The sequence below is a fragment of the Podarcis filfolensis genome (genome assembly GCF_964270895.1).
Source record: "Podarcis filfolensis genome assembly, chromosome: 10".
Classification (NCBI taxonomy): Eukaryota; Metazoa; Chordata; class Lepidosauria; order Squamata; family Lacertidae; genus Podarcis; species Podarcis filfolensis.
The window spans coordinates 30,654,478-30,667,070 of record NC_139612.1 but is presented as its reverse complement, the minus strand read 5'-3'; the positions used below and the strand labels follow the sequence as shown (position 1 = coordinate 30,667,070).

Here is a 12,593-nt window from a genome sequence, read left to right as displayed (position 1 = left end):
CTTGTGTAGTGTGACACTAACTTTTATGTGTGTTTAGTGACAGACAAAGCCAAAACAACAGCAAAACTGGGGGGGGGAGACCCTAAATCCTGGAATCAAGGCAGAGAAAAGTGTCATTTTTTTCTCCTTAAGAAACCTACTTCAAAGTAGAAAATTATGGTTTGCAGATGCTCTTTAGAAGATTATGGAAGGCTAAATGTCTTTCCAAGTATATAAGATAAATAACATGGCAAACTATAGTTGCCTTCAGAAAGGATGGTACAAAAATTTCATCCTTCATTTAGTAGCCCATGGAAGTTACATAAAACAGCACGGACTTTATAGCTTTTTCATTTTTTATGGTAGGCCTTACACAAGGCCATGGAATGGAAGATTAACTGCATTTTCTTATCAATAAGGGATTTAAAAGTCTCCTCAGGAACAAGAAAAATACGAGGCAAGTCAATTGGCTTTGTGAGATAATACCCATGGGGCACTTTTCCTTGTGATATTCTTCACTGAATCTAATTATTCTGTTTGGGAGTATAGCTGTTACTAGATAAGAGTATAGGTAGAGAATGTGCCCTTGTATGGAAAATTATTACTTGAGACTCCTAACCTCCTAAAATGGTCATACTAGAAATTCTATGATCTATGACTAGTCAGGTAGTTGCGCTTCTAGTATGAAGCCTAACAGCATAGGTTTTTTAATGGGTTGTGTCAAGGGCCAGATGAATTATATTTAAGGAAAAACTTTTTAACACTAAAAACTCAAAAGAAACATCTGGATGCAACAAAACTTAAATATGCAAGTTTAGAATTAAATATGGTCTGGTCTTCCCCATTCAAAGAATAGAGTTTTAAACTAGATCAGTAAAGAAAAGGACTGTTTCAGGTGTTAGTTTTTTTAATTTGTTAGCTGCCTTTCCAAATATAATATTTTCCCAAGGCAACAAACAGAGTCTGATGAAATCAGCTTAAAAGCATATGCAATATTACAATAAAATGCCATACCATAGTAAGCAGGACCAATACGATCACAGCATCTATTTCAGCAAATCTCCTAACAAAGATGAAGCAGGTGACCAAGAACAAAGAGTACTTGTTTTACTCCCCCGATCAAAAGCAAACTTAAGCCTTTATAAGACATTTGCCTGAATAAACATGTCTGGATAGATACTCACAGGGTTCAAAGAAACTTCAGCAACTTTTGCAAAAAAATGAAATGTTTGCATAGTATCCAGTCAGTTGTTCAGGTCCTGAGTTTCTTCCTCTCAACACAGAACCAAGATGGAACCTTTCATTTCTCATAGGCCTATTTATAGGGGAAATTGATCCAACCTAAAATGTGATTAGACTTTAAGAGTTTATCACCTCGCTGCATGTGTAGGCCAGCTGCACACTAGACTGTGAACTGACAGGCATTCATACACTGCCCTTCATGTGCAGAGAAAGTTGGCAATTACATCCTAACAAGCTATATTCAAAGCAAAATGCTCTGTAATTCATGTTGACTAATCTAGCCATCCACTCTTCATTCTGTAAATGCACTACTTTTACCAGTCTGGGAAGAGATTACCTTCTGTTTTTTTATGGCTTTATGATTCAAAGTTTGGTTTTGAAACACAGGCAAATGATGGTTGTTCCGTGAACACAGCCGTCTGTTTCCTGCTCGCGAGAAGAGTTTAGATCATTATGCATACACATCACATATGCATTGAGCACTGTGCCCTTGATGAGGAACCTGCTCTCTGAAGTACAGCTCGATGACAAATGTTCAGGCTGTGGGAATGCTGTGTCTCCCAGAAATTCAATGGGTTGAAAAGATTGCACCAAAGATAAGATAGTTTGCCCTTCATTTACAGTGGTACCTTGGGTTAAGTACTTTATTCGTTCCGGAGGTCCGTTCTTAACCTGAAGCACCACTTTAGCTAATGGGGCCTCCTGCCGCTGCCGCACCGCCGGAGCACGATTTCTGTTCTCATCCTGAAGCAAAGTTCTTACCCGAGGTAGTATTTCTGGGTTAGCAGAGTCTGTTATCTGAAGCGTCTGTAACCTGAAGTGTATGTAACCCGAGATACCACTATATTTATGTTTGTTTAACACCCTTTAAAATATAACAAAAAAAAATTTTTTTTAATGTCGAGGAGCACCTTAGAGACAAACTAAGTTTGTTCTTGGTATAAGCCAGGGGTAGGCAACCTAAGGCCCATGGGCCACAAGTGGCCCACGGAGGTCGTCTAACCGGCCCCCGAACCGAGCTGCCCACTTGGCATGTCCCCGCGCGCTGTGCTGCGCTAAATTGGCACTGAAAATCGCATCTGCACATGCGCAGACGCCGGAAATCGCCTATGCGCAGACGCAGATGCCGGAAATCACACACGCGTGTGTTCACGCGCACATGCAATCCGACCCACAGAGGGATCTCTGCTGGAGTGAACTGGCCCAGGCGAGGTAAACCTGACCCCTGGTATAAGCTTTCGTGTGCATGCACACTTCAGATACACTGAAACAGAAGTCACCAGACCCTTATATATAGTGGGAGAGTGGGGTTTTTTTCAGGAGGGTAGTTGGAGATGGGTGAGTGACTCAATGGGTATGGTAAACCTGTTGACGACTGTTAACAACTGCAAAAAAACCCCACCCCACTCTCCCACTATATATAAGGGTCTGGTTACTTCTGTTTCAGTGTATCTGAAGAAGTGTGCATGCACACAAAAGCTCATACCAAGAACAAACTTAGTTGGTCTCTAAGGTGCTACTGGACAATTTATTTTTATTTTTTTATATATTTTGACTGCATCAGACCAAAAAGGCTACCTACCTGAATCTAGAACCCTTTAAAATAACTATACATCTCCTTTCATCAGAATTGATTACAAGGTGGTTTACCAATACATTTTTTTAAAAAAACACACAAATAAAAGATGAGTGGCACTTAAGACTATGTAAAAGGTACTTTTTAAAAGCTAATAAATGAAAAGATTTTACCAGGTGCCTAAAAGAAAGCAAGGTTGGTGTCTACTGAGTCTCCCCAGAAGGCCTGCTTCTGGCAGCATCTCAGGTCAAACCTTGGCAGCTGGTTTGCTCCTCCCTGGTCCCTTTTTCTGCTGTGACATGCTGAGATAGGCCAAGGTTTGGCTTAGTGTGTCATCCAAAATGGAGCCTGTGGTTCAGCTCTGTCCTCATATGACCTATAAACAAGGTTTGTTCTCCCCTGTAACTGAGGAGGAGTAAAGTGGATGCATACTAATGTAGTCTTGCTAAGCCAAGGGCGTCAGCAGGAGAGTGAGGAAGCTGATTTAGGAAAAGGCACTCCTTCAACCTTTGTCACTGTCTCCATCACCCAGACAAAGGCAAGACCCAATATAAATTTTGGCACAAACTGCTGTACTGCATGGTTTTGTAAGTTAAAATGATAAAAACAGATTCCTCTTATTCAGGGGTCAGCAACCTAAGGCCCATGGGCTGGAAGCGGCCTGCCGAGGTCATTTGACCGGTCCACGAGCCCCCCCTGAACCGAGCTGCTTGCTCGCACGCTGCGCTAAACCAGCGCGGCACGGGGACTCACTTCTGCAGCGCCAAAAATCACGGGCACATGTGCTCGTGCGCATGCGTGATCCAACCCATGGAGGGGTCTCCGTGGGACCAGTCTGGCCCAGGCAAAATAAACCTTGCTGACCCCTGTTCTTATTGCTCTTTGTGCCTGGCTATGTTCAAGTTGTAGTCCATATGTCACTTTCTTTCTGAAGTCATATTGAAGCAAGTTGTTAGAATGGTAGTCAACCCAGCTAAATTATTAAGCTCCCTAATACGTCACTGAATATATTGTTTTCAGTGGGCATTCTTATTTGGTCTAATTAGTTACCTGCAAACAGAAGGTTATGGGGAAGGGAGTAGTTTTAACTCACCTATAGGTATTCAAACATTGAGTTGTGTCTTATCTTTTTAAAACTTCAAGTCCTCCCCAAAAGAGACGTAAAAAGAGTTTAGATTGCATACTACAAACTTGCAAATGGCTCTAACAGGCCCAATTAACATTTTTCTCTAGCACTTTTGAAACATAGGCCTCATTAAAATCAGTTGCATAAGCATTGTTCCCTGTAGGAAATGGACTATAAAGGTGAAATGAAATTTAATTATTGCCAAATAAGTACAAGTAAAGTTTCATTATCTGAATTAACAAGAGGGGGGGCAGCAGTTCATATTGTTAAACCCACTTACATTACAATAATATATTTAAGCACTCCCCATGTCCTTAAACAGTAAGAAGTTTGAGGGGCGATGCTGGAGCAGAACTTTGTTTCCTTAGGATGAGGGAATGTTGGGGACTTTGTGGTCATATTCAGGCCATCATATATTAGCTGAATCATGTCTCAGTCCAGATATGTGCAAATTTTTTGGAGTCGTTCTTTCATTTCTCCTTTTGCAGCACAAAGTTAGGAAGTCAATAATTAACCATGATGTCATGTTTCATCCAAACCAGGAGAGCTATGGTTATCAGTTTTGGAACAAGTCAGGATATTAAATCAACTTCAAAACGTGGTTTAATACCCTGGTTTGTTCCAAAACTGATAACCATAGCTCTCTGGTTCTGGTGATTAATGAGAGCTTCCAGGTTTGATTGAAGGAGCTACGTTCATGGACAAAAGTCTCATTTATGTATCAATTTATTAATCCAAAATATGTTAATCCAAACTGGCACATATTGTAAAAAGGTATCATTTGCAATACACAAGCAGAACATACTGTAAGCAAATGGTCTCTCCTTCAGTAAGCAGCAGATATCAGGCTCCTCAGACCCTCAGAGGAACCCCCAGTTTCAGTTAATCAGCTAATCACTTCTTTTTCTAGCTCTCCTTTCTTCCAACTTCAGGCTTCAAGCTCTTTTCCTTAATCAGAAACACACACACTACAGAATACATGGACCCACCCACTGGCACCAGTGGCAATTTTGCTCCCAGTGCTAAAAGCAGTTTTGAGAGGATTTTAATCATGCACTCCCTGTCCTGGTTGCTCCTCCTACACACACACACACACACACAGAGAGAGAGAGAGAGAGAGAGAGAGAGAGAGAGAGAGAGATTGGTTTAAAAACCCAGCTATGTTAAATGCAATAACGTGTATAACATGATATGTAGTTTGGCGCTAAGTATTTCCAAGTAGAGGGGCAAAGTGCAGGTTGGTAATGACCTCTCCCCACTTAAAACAGGGGGCGCCCTTTGCGTGGACGCGCGCAGCCCCTAGATCTGGAGCGGCCCCATCAGCATAGGCTTGGCTTTGCCTTCCCTCAGGTGGGATACCTGGAGGTCTCCGCCTACCTCAGTCAGTTGTCCAATCCCACCTGGGGGAAGCGTTGCCAAGGAGACCAGGCCAGGTAGGGGAGGGATTACCTGCCCACACAATAGAGGGAGGATCTTACCTGGGAATCCTCACTTGGCTCCAGAGCTTCTCCCACCCTACGCACCCTCAGTTAATGTCTTATTTTGCAGATTAACTTTTCTTCACAGGTTTTGCAGGTTAACTTTTCTTCACAGGTATGCGGGCGCTGCTACGTTAAGGTCGCTGTTAAAGGGCCGGAAAGGAATTTCCCTGCATTGGCAGGTTTCGCCTTTCCCGTAGCAAAACGTCACAACTTTGGCGGTATCAGGCCTTGGGCGGAATCCTTTTGTCCATCTTCCTTTTTGCGGCGGCGATACCAGGGTTCCCCGTTAAAGGGGTTTTCTGAAGGGAGGCTTTGACCGTACGCCGAAAGGTCGTCATTGCTCTCCCCTGCGGCGGCGACGTTACGGGGGCGGCTATCTCTGCTTGAACATATGTTCTCCAGAGCCGGCCCATCCCCCCCACACACACTGGATAACCCTGATGCTCCCTAGGTCCCTGGCTGGGGACTGGGGAGGGAGAACGCCCAATGCCTGAGCCAAGGTCTACCCACATTTGAAATTTAATAAAGTTGTGGCCAATTTAATCCCATAGCACGTTGTCTTGAGTCGTTATTCCACATGACGGGGGGACCGTGCGGGATCTGGGGACTCCGCCTGTCCACGCAAATAGGTCAGGTTAAGTACTTCTACAGTACTTGCAAATATGACTTTGCATTTAATTTATTATGTGCAGATTTCATGGAAGAAACAAGGGCATTTGCAATTTATTTGGTTTTGGTGTAGCTGAGTTTTAGATTAACTGCTTCCAAACTTCTAACAAGATTAACAGGATTACTTGCTGCCAGCCAGACATTGCAGATATACCAGCTTCCTTCCCTGTCATTATAATGTTGATCAGCCATTTTTAAGATTAGAAATTGTCTGCATTAAGCTGATCGTGGGCAAGAAAACTTGTTTTATTTCCTTGTTTCATTTAACGTGTACTCCAGTTAAAGAGAGACTATATAGAGTTTTTGAGGGTAAATAATTGAAAAGAGACCTTGTCTGCATGTAAACTCCTAAATATATGTAGATAGGAAAGGAATGAATAGCTTTAATAATAAAATATCATTGGGGTAGAAGTATATTACATAGTATTACTGGCCTTCTGAATGTTGAGGGATGGAGGAATTTAATATGGCGGATGATGCATTTACATTTCAGGTGAAAATCTTGCAGTGTTCCCCATGCAGGCTGTTAAGCTTTTCATAGAAATGAGGGGCTCCTGCACAAAGACATGTAATTTACTGGTAGGCAAAAACTATAATCAGAAAATCCAATTAAAGACATCAGGTGTTTTATTGGCACTTTGAGATGCTGGTAGGCTTGAGCAGAAAGATGGGTTTTAAAAATTCCACACATTTTAAATGGCTAGGGCTGATGATAATAAAATATCATTGTTTAACTTAACGGGGGCATCTCAAAGGTGGCATCATCCCCACCTCTATTCGGTGAGTTGCAGCGTGTGGAAAATAAGAACTTCTGCTCCAGATGTTTTTCAGTATAAAAACATGTACTTGAATTATGCAGCCATGCCTCTCTTGGCTGCTTCCCCGCCCCCCATCCTAACTTCCACCCTAGCAGGGAGTGGCTGCGGGCAGTCTAGTGGCGATGCTGAAAGAAGTACTGAGCTTGCTACTGGATTCTCTAGTGCAGCCACCACAGGGCAGTGCCCATGACATGCATGTTACTAGTATTGCATCTGGGGAAATTACAAATGGTAGCTGTTCCAGCCAGTGGTGTAGGAAGGTCAGGTGGTACCCGGTGTGGAAAAATTCTTGTCAGCCCCCCACACCATTGAATTTAATTATTCAATGGCCAGAGTTGTTGAGCTTTTTGGGGGGAGGAGCCAAAGTTGTTGCTTTTTGTAGAGAGTGCGTCTGCCTGCCACCCTACAGCTGAAGGGGAGCCGGCGGGGGTGACATTAACACATGAGAGTGCTGGAGGTGAAATAGTTAAACAGGTTACCCAATCAGAACCCAGGGGGTGGAGTCAGAGGGACTATAAAACCAGCTCTGGGAGGGGCGAAGGGAGGAGTTCGTTGGGAGTTGGGTGGTTGGTTGGTGTGGGAGTGAATTGGGATAGAGTCTGTGGGGAGGTTGTGTTAGTGTAGCAAAATAAGCTGAGTCAGAAACAGTTAGGCGCTAGGAAGACAAGTAAATATCTGAGAGGTGGTTTAGTGAGTGAGAGCAGGAAGCGGTCGTTATAGGTCTGGATAGGCACCCATGATTGCAATTGACCGATACAGTTTATGAAACCACACGCTTGTTAAACTGCAATAAATAAACAGAAGTTTATGTTCCAATTTAACCCTGACTGGACTCAGTATTGTACCAGGTAGGGCCTGGGTGGTGGCAGCGAGAAATAGAGTGGTGGCACAGGGATCAATAGACAGTGAAACGTCCGGGGACCCTGTGTGATCGCCACAGCGGGCAGACCATTTTGGCAGTGGGAAGCCTGCGTGGCCCAAAGCCACAGCATCTCTCACAGACATCAAGTGCCGCACAACATTTTGTCACCCTCCTCGGAGGTGACACCCGAGGCAGACGACACCCACCTTGCTCCGCCTCTGGTCCCAGCAAGATTTGCTGCTTGGCATTCCTGCCACTGGCCAAAAAATAAAACAAAAATGGTAGGCCTTTCCAGCACTCCCAAATCTTGACATTTACGGAAAATGATTTACCTGAGTATGTTGTGTGCTGGCAGCGGATCTAGTAAAGATAGAGGCCGATCCAGGCAATCTGTGGATGTGTGTCTCTATCACATGGTGTTATTGGTTTTCTTTTCTGTAATTGTTTTTATTTTCACTTTTTATATACATGAAAAACAATAATGACAACAATAAAGAAAAAGAATATCAAAGCAAAAAAAGAGAGGAATGTAGGCAAACTAAGGCCCAGGGGCCAGAACCGGCCCAATCGCCTTCTAAAAGCGGCCCGCGGACGGTCCAGAAATCAGCGTGTTTTTGCACGAGTAGAATGTGTCCTTTTATTTAAAATGCATCTCTGGGTTATTTGTGGGGCATAGCAATTTTTTTTCCAAAACATAGTCCAGCCCCCACATGGTCTGAGGGGCAGTGGACCAGCCCCCTGCTGAAAAAGTTTGCTGACCCCTGATCTAGTGCATACATAATGCATTTCCAAGCAACTAGGCACTTGCTGTTGCTATCCACTCTTTTCAAAAATAAAATTTGGGGTAAGGATGTGTTAGCAGTGTACATTGTAGTCTTGGAAGAGGAAGTTCACAGGAAAGACTAGCTGACTAGCAGAGAACCCATTACAAACTAGATTTGGCTTCGGAGGGCATTTTGGACTCAAGTCCAAAACAATGGATACACCTTTCTGGGTGCTTCCACGTGACAGTTCATTGTCCACTCAGTGCTGCTCATGCATGCCATTGTTTTGCTTGTTTGTTTGTTTGCTTGTTTGCAGCATCTCTATGGCATCGTCCCCATCAAAATGCTTTGTCGTGTTGTTTTCTCATTTAATCCATACTTACTCTTTCCCCACCAGGTTGCTGCTGTTGTTACTGATAAGATTTTCCACAGAAATGGTGCATCTGGATTAAACGGGAAAATAACACAGGGCAGCGTTTTGGTGAGGATGACATCATCATCACGCAAAACTTGCATGCCTGAGCAGCTCCAAGTCCACAGTAACTGCCATATGGAAACACCCTCAGTCTCAAAGCAATCTGTTAAGTCAGAAAAAGGGGGATATATCACTTAGAGTCCTATGTGAGAGTTAGGGTTTGTCTGCTCTGACACCTTACCCACTCTGTGTTGCTCTTCCTCTTCTAACCTTTTTCTATTTGTGGTTGTTGCCGTTAAACAAAAACTGGCTAGTCTAGCAATTTAAATTAATTTGTGAGCACGACAGCTCTTTATATTATTTATAGTGGTATGTACTTAAAGATATGCTTTCAGGGCCAGCAGACATAAAATCTGACATTCCAGCTGTATTTTAACCCAAAGGCACAAATTATGCTGTCTCTCTGCTCTGCTATTTTTTTCCCATTGGTGATGAAAAACCCTGATTTCTTCAAAGTTCTGTATGTTTAAATTTTCCATTTGCTTTCAGAAAGAAAGCACATCAGGTCTTTGCTGTGGAGTTGCACAAGTCAGACTAATTTTATTCCATCATGGGCAAAAAGAGAATAATCCCTTAGCTATTGAACTAACACCTGGATTTTTCTTCCCTTGAGGACACTCTTCCTAGTTGAGTCATCCTATTGTATGGATAGGAGTGTAATGACCTTGGTGCTTGCATTTAATATATTGCCAAATTGGTACATATATGTTCTTCAGAAACTCAAGAGGGGATGAGCATAATGATATAAGATACTTTGCACATCACTACTACCACCACCCACCACCACATGCCGGGTGTTGATTTTTTAAATATACATTATCAATATACATTATGGGCTGAAAGACTCTGGATCATCTCGAAATGTTCTGCTTCAACCCACTGGGAAGGTAGCATCCTTCAGGAGACTGCGCTACCAAAACGGAAGCAACCTTTTGGTGCAAATACAAGGCTGGTGCCCAGAAACTCTTGTTTAACTACTTAGCGGAGTCACTGTCCTACTAAGAGATGACTTGGCTATTTTGCCCTGAAAGTTGCACTGTTTATTGGCTTGGCTTGCCCCTCAACACTGAAGCACCATAGACACACAAACCTTCAATAAGGGAGATATTATAGGACTTCCCTCAGAACTAGACTCTGAAGCCACCAACGCATGTCCCCAGTACCACCCAGAGCTCCATGAAGGACAGGGACCAGCAGAAGGTAGAGCTCTAACCATTTAGCTTCTCTACAACTGTTCATCCAAGGGTGTAGTCTCCACCTTGAATCTCCTCCCCAACCTTCTGAACCATCGGTAGGTAAACTAAGGTCCGGGGGCTGGATCTGGCCCAATCGCCTTCTCAATCTGGCCCGTGGACAGTCCATGAATCAGCGTGTTTTTACATGAGTGGAATGTGTCCTTTTATATAAAATGCATCTCTGGGTTATTTGTGGGGCATAGGAATTCATTCATTCATTCATTATTTATTTATTTTCAAAATATAGTCCAGCCCCCCACAAGGTCAGAGGGACAGTGGACTTGCCCCCTGCTGAAAAGTTTGCTGACCCCTGGGACAATGTTTTTTGAAGGACAGAGGCTGTAGAAGAAGGAATAACTGAAAAGGGTTTCCCTTTCCATTCTGCTGGTGGATGACCATTGTCAACTGAGTTACACCCATTGGATTCCACTCAGTAAGAAACAGTTCAGAATCAGAGTCTTTATTATTCCGAGCTCTTAGAACAGGCACCCCCAACCTTCAGCCCTCCAGATGTTTTGGACTACAATTCACATCATCCCTGACCACTGGTCCTGTTAGCTAGGGATCATGGGAGTTGTAGGCCAAAACATCTGGAGGGCTGCAGGTTGAGGGTGCCTGTCTTAGAACATAGCGACATGCCCTTGATAGCCCATCAGCTGCTTCTGACTACATTCAGCTTAACAAAATCCATGGTTTGCTATCATAGGATTGTGCCTTGTACTTCTGCACTTCCGAGAAGTTTTCCTTTACTGCTGTACTACAGAACAACAGTTCGTCATAACTGTAGTGGCAGTAAAAAAAAAAAATCAGGGTTCTGGAGAATCACGTTTTAGCTATGCACTACTTCTGCTCTCTTTGTAAACAAGTAAATGGGTGCAGTTTATAGACAGTAGCATTTTATCCACCTGGCTGCATTTGGGAGTTTCACAACAAGATCATAATTAAACTATTTCAGTTTGTAGAAATGGCAGGTTAGGTTCACAGTAGTCAAACATTGCCAGTTCCCAATCTCATAGTGATACTAGTACTAGTATTACAATTTCTCCTAGCCAAGTAACACTCTCAGTGTTGAATGTGTACCTTTTATTATGTGTGGATGCATGCATGATAATAAACTTAATTTACACTTAAAATTTCTTATAGCAGAGGTGAAGATCAGAAAAATACCATTTGTGCAGCACAACCAAAAAGATTACTCCATTGTGTTCTAACTCTTTGCAAGTTTCCCAGATAGATTTATCTGATGTACAAACATGGACTATCATAGCTAACCATTCAGATTTTCAGAATAAGCAGGAAGATTGTGTCCCCCACCCTTATTCCCAGTGGCTTTTCCATCTCCATACGGATGCACTGAATACAAATGAAGGAAACACTAATCAGCCCTGCAAGCCCTTGGCTTTTTCTAGGATCATGAGGGCAGTAAACACATATGCTACTGTGCAGACCACACTCTGGGCTTTGCAGCCAATCCTTTGAAGAATAATTTTAATTTTTAAATAGTTGTTTTATTATTTAGAAACTGCCCTACTTTACCACCTGTACTCTGTCTGCCACGATATACTGGCTGACTCCCTTCCAATGTTATTTTTGGGCGTTAGATTTCACACATGATTAACCTTGTTAAACACTGATAATGTGAACTGTTGAGGGGGAAATTAGTGACTGCTTTGGCTTTTCAGCTTTCACTATCAGGACTTGGTCACTGATAGTGTTTCTGATTTTCCCACAAGACCTGAAATGCATAAAAGGTTACTCTGATTAACGAAACATAAATTTAGCCAGGGTAGGAACCCTGTGACTTTGGTAAAAACAAACACTTACGTGAATGCTGCATATGGTGTATTCATGACCTTTACTGAAGGTAGATTAGTCTGTATAATCTATGTGCAATTAAATAGGGGGGCATCTCTACCCTTTTACCTAAAAATAAATATGTAAATGTGTATTAACCATATTCCACTGCAGTGATGTAGCTTAGTTAAGGAAAGAGTATTCAGAGACATGCAAACTTCTTGTCAGTTTTTCGCATTAGAAAAAATATACTTCTAACTGTATAGTAGACATTGTTACATTAAAAAGGTGTTGTCTCTGTAGAGATAAGGAAAAACCAGGCTTCACTGATTTATCTACTTGGCATTCAGGCTAGGCTAGTAAAAATTATATGATGATTAAAGTAAGTGCATTTGCATGAAGGACCACTCGAATGCGGCCTAGCAACACAGAAAGTGCAGGCTCTTGTTGGTATATTGTGGCATAGCACAAGTTGTCACTCTCAAAAGGTTAAACCGCTAATGCAAGACAGATTAGGAAGGAATTTGCATCTTGTATAGCAAAAGGTTGATGAGGAAAGAGCAGGTGTGCCT

General features: G+C 42.6%; 1 protein-coding gene across 22 annotated transcripts in view; it reads left to right on the top strand.

Moving 5' to 3' along the window:
• The window catches only part of GRIP1 (glutamate receptor interacting protein 1), a 342,494-nt gene that overhangs the window by 286,916 nt on the left and 42,985 nt on the right, over window positions 1–12,593 (top strand). The window lies entirely within an intron of this gene.